At 31.7% G+C, this 7,469-nt stretch overlaps 1 pseudogene; it reads left to right on the forward strand.

Annotated features, from left to right (window-relative positions):
- The first annotated feature begins 669 nt into the window (after positions 1-669).
- LOC140689647 (olfactory receptor 6C2-like) lies at positions 670-1,223 on the forward strand (annotated as a pseudogene).
- Positions 1,224-7,469: the final 6,246 nt, after the last annotated feature.

Consider the following 7,469-nt stretch of genomic DNA (forward strand, 5'->3'; position numbering starts at 1 on the left):
TATTATGCTGGCTGTAGGTTCATCATAAATAGCTTTTTATATGTTGAGATATGTTCCCACTATACCCACTTTGGTTAGATTTTTATCATAAGTGGGTGTTGAATTTTATTCAGTGCTTTTTCTGCATCTACTTTCAACCCAATCCAAAAATGGGCAGAAGACCTAAATAAGCAACTCTCCAATTAAGACATACAAATGGCCAATAGGCACATGAAAACATGCTCAGTATCGCTAATTATCAGAGAAATGCAAATCAAAACTACAATAAGGTATCACCTCACACCGATCAGAAATGGCCATCATTCAAAAGTCCACAAATGATAAATGGTGGAGAGTCTGTGGAGAAAAGGGAATCCTCCTACACTGGTGGGAATGTAATTTGGTACAGCCATTATGGAAAATAGTACGGAGATTCCTCAAAAATCTAAAAATAGACTTACCAGATTATCCAGCAGTCCCACTGCTGGGTATATATCCAGACAGAACCTTCATTCAAAAGACACATGCACCCCAATGTTCACAGCAGCACTATATACAATATCCAAGACATGGAAACAACCTAAATGTCCATTGACAAATGACTGTATAAATAAGTTGTTGTATATTTATACAGTGGAATACTACTCAGCCATAGAAGAAAATAAAATAATGCCATTTGTAGCTACATGGATGAACAGTAGAGTTTGCCAGAGACTTGTTTTTTGCTCTTGGTTGGCTGGAATGTTGCTCATAACCTCCCCACTTAGTCTGGGGCTAAATCTGAAATTCTGTGAGTCAAATTGATCACCTTCTCTGTGATGATTTCCCCCTCCTCAAATATCATGTTCAGACACATGGTTCATCAAGCAAATTGTTGTAATCTGTGCTTTGCCAACCCTCATTTTACTCTTATGTGTGTAATTCTATCCTATGCTTAAATCATCAAGACAATTTTAGGACTTCCATGTGCCCAGCAAAGAAAAAAGGCCTTTTCCACCTGTCTTCCCACATGATTGTGGTTTCCATCACTTGTGGTGCGTACATGTTCATCCACATAATTCCTACAGCCAAGGAAGAAGTGACTATTAATAAAGTGGTCTCACTACTCATTTCTTCCATTTCACCTGTTAGATCCATTTATTTATACACCGAGAAATAAGCAAGTGAAGAAAGTCATCAATGACTCAATCAGAAGCACTGCATCATTCTTAAGGAAGTCAAATAAAATAGCGGTCAGTAAATGAAGTTAAAATAAAAGGTTAATGGCTACTAACCTCTCTACTGAAGCTTATAATTGTCCATCTTTAATAATCTATATTTCAGTTGTTATGTTTTTCTGTTCCTCTTTAGATTTACTTTACACTGCACCTTAATCAACTCAATTTATTTCCTTTGGTTTTTACTCAAATTCTTAAAGGAGATCTGTCTCAGTGAACAAAGTGAAAGAATATTTACTATCATTTATTTATACATAAATACAACCCCATATAATTAAATTTCATGGTTTAATAAAGATCATTCTTTAGTTCTCCATAAAACTGGCAGCATGATACTGCTGATTACTGTATGCAGATTTGCAAAAAAATTTTTTTTAAATTCAAGTAAGAATTGAAACTGTATAATAAAGTACTGAGTAGGGTGATTGAAGGCATGACGTCATAATGCAAGGAACAATTGAGAAAGACAATAATAACATTTCTAATATTCTAGTAAAATTCATTAAAAACAAAAAACTATTCTGGGTAAAATCTGACAAATACTCTTTGGAATATAGCTAAGAGAGAAGGTTAAAATATCGGCAATCACAAGGTATCAGAGATACAGAACAATCAGAAATGAAGAAAAATAAACCTATGTATAACCCTTGGATTTCCAGGAAAGCACTAAATGGAGGTTGGAGAGGGCCAAGTTCTGGGATTATGAGTTAGAGGCTTGGGTTTAAAAGCCCACATGGAGATGAGAGATGAAGTGTCAGGGTCCAAGTGGTGACAGTACACGGGACTGACATAATAGTATAAAATCAGGACTTTCAAAATGGGATTTAAGAGAAAAAAGTGGCCACCCTCATAAAAGGAAAACAATTTTCTCTTAGAAATTCTTCTGTCTCTTCTTGACTTATAAGCTACAAATGTGGACATGGGGATCATTAATATGTTCCTCTTTCTATCCAAGAGAGAGATTTCACAGCCCAAATTCTATATTTACTAATACTATATATGAAAAATTATGTAGTGAATCCAAATTAATCTTTGAAAGCTTACAATTACCTATGCCACGAGATAGAGACACTTCGTAACAATTCACCTAAAGCACAAAAAAGCTATACTCAGAAGAAATCAAAGAATTTTTTATCCAAACATATATTCATTATTTTTAAAAACTAAACTGAACAAAAAATAAAACAACTCCTGCTCAATATAAAATTTTGTAAACCATGAAAGTAATCCAAAGCATGTACAACATGAATTTTAGATAAAAAATGAATAAAATTTAAATGATAAATAAATCTAAAAGTTGATTCTTTAAAAACTTTCATGAAAATTGATGTTTCTCAGAAACATGAATGAATACAAAACAGCAAAATGTGTAAGGTTACCAATCTTAAAATATAAATACTGAAGCAGTATGAATTAGAATAACTTGATAGATGAACTATAGCAATCCCACAACAAAAATGAAATATATATGAAGACTCAAAGTTCATGAAAAAAGATTTAGCAAAACAGAATTTCAAAAATTAATTCAAGGTGTGGAAAACAAATATACCAATCTCCATAAAATATTAAGGAAGGCAAATAAAAATAATTTCTGAAGAAATGAAAGGACCAAATTAGTATAAAACTAACCATGGTAAAACACTAGAAAATCTCATTATGATTTCAACTATGCAAACAATTAAAGAAAAAAAACTCTCCCCATGGAATTTTATGAAAATGTCTTAATATTTGAAAAAATCTGATGAAGACATTATAAGATAAATGATTAAACAAATTCACTGCTGAATGTATGTAGGCTATTTCAAATAGAATCTAAAAAAGTCAAAAGTTGTACTATGATCAAGATTAATCTAAATAATACAAGAGTGGAGATAGATGATAGTGATATAGAGAAATGTATACGGATACAGAAACATATGTACACATACACATATATATGAAAAATAACTAGTTTTGTTATAACAACAAAATAAAGGAAGTTTATACATGGATTTTGATTAATTAAATGATCACTGGAAGAAAAAAAATCAAAAATCTCTCCTAACAAATTTAAAGTAAAAAAGAATATGATGAACTACTAAAATAAGATTAAAATTTCTAAAGAAATAAAAATACAGAATTTTATAGTGTCTTCTGTTCTTCTTAGTTAAAATCAAGAAACAAATGAGGGGGGAAAAAATGAGGATACTCACTTTCATCATTGATATTCAAAATTTCATTGCCATCTTGAAAATGCCATAACATGAACAATAAAATGGTTGGATTATCAGAATGAAGCTATGAAACTAGTGTCGGTAGAAATTATGAAAGCCATATTTTTTTCAAGTTTTTACATCTTTGAAGGGTAGATATGCCTTCTTAATATTGTGCATATTTTAATCACTAACATTTCTCATAAAGACACCTATAAGTCCTTGAAATAATGACATGCACTTAGAGTCAGTAAAACATATTTCCTTCCTGATAACATTACTATGTACCTAGAAAACAACAAAATCTAATAGGAAACTAATAAGACTTAACAAGAACATTTAGTAACTTTGATAAAGAAAGAATATATTCAAACAAATCAATTGACAATATTTTAGTTAACAATAAGATCCTGGAAATCAAAACAATCATTATGACTGCCAAGGAATATATCCCATTATGGGTTCAATGCATTACATCATAAAAATACCAATTTGCTCACTATTAATGTGTAAATTTGACAGAATTCCAATTAGAAGCAGCTTATTGCATAAACTACCACTAAATTAGTATGGAAGAATTAAATCTCATGAATGTAAAACACATACATGAAAAATAAAAATTAGCAAATAAAAACTTACTTTACACAATATCAAAACATATTATAGATCAATGAAATCAAATTAATATGGTATTGGCATAAGAAAAAAATAAAATGTTTAGTAGAACACTTCAGATCATGAAAGTATAGACTAACAGCTTTTAATTTTATATAAAGTTTTATTTTGCTTCTTATATAAAAGTGGGCTATTTTTAGTTCATTAGGAAAATCATGGTTCAGTTAATAATTACATCAGTCAGAAAAGCAATACCAAATCAAAATGTTTTATCTTTCATCCACACAGCAAATAGGTTACACTCTAAATGGTTTAAAATTTTAAGTACAAAAATAAACCAGTAAAAACTGATCAGAAAATACATGAAGTGACAGTAATGTACAGGAATAAGAAATTTTCTTACTTAAGAATTTAAAGGTAGACAGTGACAAAAGAAAGGGCATCTGTCTGAGTATTTATGTAGTAACCATTTTGACTAGCAAAAGATAACACTGAAAAATTCATGTCAGATAATAATGTTGAAAGTAAATGTATACACTGACAAACAACAAGATGATTTCTCAAGAATACAAAGAGCTCTTATAAGTGAATAATAAAAGTGAAAAAAACAATAAAAATAAGCAAAAAACAGAAATGAGCAATTTTGAGGATATTAAATCCCATTTCATAAGTTATGACTGTCAACTGCTCTTAAAATCAGTCTAATGTCAAAAAATTTATACTGAGGTAGAAATTGATACCAATCAAACTGCCAGTTTTAAAAGCAAAAGGCTACTTTCCTATAGTGCGTGGAAATTTAAATTACTAAAGATGTTAGACAAGCAATCAGAAAATTTCCAATTTGAAAGTATACTCTGACATGGCAACTCAATTCTGCAAATCTATCTCATTGCAATTAAGCACCATTTCTGAAAGGATAGACAGTATTAAAATCATAGTATAAAAAAAAAAGAGTACAGAATGCAGCATTTCTGGTAACAAAAAAAAATAAAACTCAAAGCAAAAAACCCCACCAATTAATGGAATGCCATGCACATAATAAACCTAAATCTATTAGAGTTACATCTGGAGTATATTAGAGTTTGATCTGGAGTAACTTCTGTGAATATTTTTTTCCAAAAGAGGGAAAAGGTGGAAAAGTAAATTTAATATAATCAAGTTTTCATAATGGAAATCTTGGCAAAAACCCTTCAATGTGTGTATCTATTATATGTGCACATATATGTATGCTGATAGATATATGTGTACAAAATACATGTATGTGTAAACATGTTTTAATTAATCTTTACCTATTTATTCATATCAAGTTTTTTAGCATTAATAAAATTTATGATGTTTACCAGGGAAACTAAACTAAAAAAATTCTAAAAACTAACTAAATAAAGCAAAACAAAACAAGCAAACCAAAATATACCCTCCTGGTGAAACAGTTGTTGGAAGGGCTGGAACTGGGGGGGCAAGAGAGGAGCCTAGAAGACCTCACTGTGTAATAGCATAATGTTGGCAGGACCAGGTTGTTCACAGCCTGCACATTTCAAAGAAAGACCTGTGTAAGACTGGCCCTTGATGACCTGCTGGGAGATAACCTCTGAGCCCTTGGGATATTCTGCCTGATCAGAGTGGTTTTTCATCATCTGAGGCTCTGGCCATCCTCTATCAGTCTGGCCCCTGGGGGACTGGAGACTATGTAGCCCTGGTCAGTCCCGGGGGCCCTGCAGACTTGTGTGACCAACCACCAGTAAGACCCCTGGGCCCGAAGGCTCAGGGGAGCTTCCCAACCAGCTGGACTTTGCACATGCAGGCACACATTGTTGCTGGAGAATTAAGGTCTTCCCTATGTGATTTCACTGTGAGGGGACTCCTGAGAGCTTGTGCCTGATTTCTCCTGGACCTCATCCATTGGATGGTGGTCCCCATTTCCTAGCTCATTGTCAGGCAGTGGCTACTCTCCACTCCGAGAGGGGGAGTGCCTCGTGACCTCCTCTGACATCAGAGCCAGAAACAGACAGTCTTCATGTCAAGTCTTACATGTTTCAAATTGCTTTCACCAGTAGATGCCTCCATCCTTTTCAATGGTTCATTTGATTAAGTAAGGCTCAGCAAAGATAATTTTTCCTTGTCTTAAAGTCAACTATTTTGACCCTTACTATGTATGCAAAATCCCTCTACAAATAGCACTTGTAATCTTTGTGACTGAAGGCAATAGAAAGTGTGTGTTCATCACATTCTCGGAGTTCAATTATTTCCAAATTAATGTATAGATTCAAGTCATTCTTTTTTTAAATTTTTTTTATTGATTTATAATCATTTTACAATGTTGTGTTGATTCAAGTCAGTCTTAATCAAAATTCAAGCAAAATTTTTTGGTGAAAATATTGTGCACTTGAGTATAAAATTATTCTGGAAATTGAAAAGGCCTAGAATAACCAAGTCAACCCTGAAAAAGAACACAGCTATACTGCCTACCTTATTCAAACACAAAGAAAGCTAAATAATCAAGACAGCATGATATTGATGTAAAGTTACAGAAATGGGTGAGTGAAAAAGAACTAAGATTCTAGAAGTAAACCCTTATGTTTATGGTCAATTGATTTTTGAAAGAAATGCAAAAAGCAATTATTGGATAGCCATATTTGTAATGAACTTTGATATGTATCTTATACTATTTACAAATAAATTTACAAAAACTAACTCAAAGTGAGTCACAGACCTATACATAAAATAAACTGTAATACTTCTAGGAGAAACATATGAAGAAAATTGTTGTTCAATTAAGCAAAGACGTTCAGATAAAACAGTAAATACCTGATGCATTTTTTAAAATGATGAAATGCCATTCACAAAAACTAAAAATTTCTCCTCTTAGAAAGACACTATTAAGAATATGACTAGCCATAAACTGGGAGAAAATAATTTTGAATCACATATCTGACAAAAGTCTTGTACCCAGACTATATAAAGAATTATCAAAACTCAGTAACACATATTTCACCAAGGAAGATAAACAGATAGCAACACACAAATGATTTTCCACATAATTAGCTTGAGATATATGAAAATTACAATCATAAAGGGAAAACACTACATACTTACTAGCCAACATTATTAATAGTGAATAATTGGGAAATTATACGATATGATAAATTAAGATATGTTTAAATTTAAAAAAGTTTATCTTTTTATTGTCATGAAATATACATAACAAAATACACAATTTTGATCATTTTTTTAAGTGTAAAATTCAACAGAATTAATACACTCATTTTGTTGTACAACTACAAAAGCTTGTTTTGTATCCGATTATCAGATGTGGTTGCAAATTTTTATGTAATCATGAGAAACACTTACAGTCTACGTATTTACAGAAAAGAGTATCTGGAAAGATAAGGCCTCTAATGTAAGCAGTCACCTTGGATAATGTTATAAACTATTACTTTTTCTTACCTGATTGAAATTCTCCACTAAT

The sequence above is a fragment of the Vicugna pacos genome, chromosome 27 (assembly GCF_048564905.1).
Source record: "Vicugna pacos chromosome 27, VicPac4, whole genome shotgun sequence".
NCBI classification, from domain to species: domain Eukaryota; kingdom Metazoa; phylum Chordata; class Mammalia; order Artiodactyla; family Camelidae; genus Vicugna; species Vicugna pacos.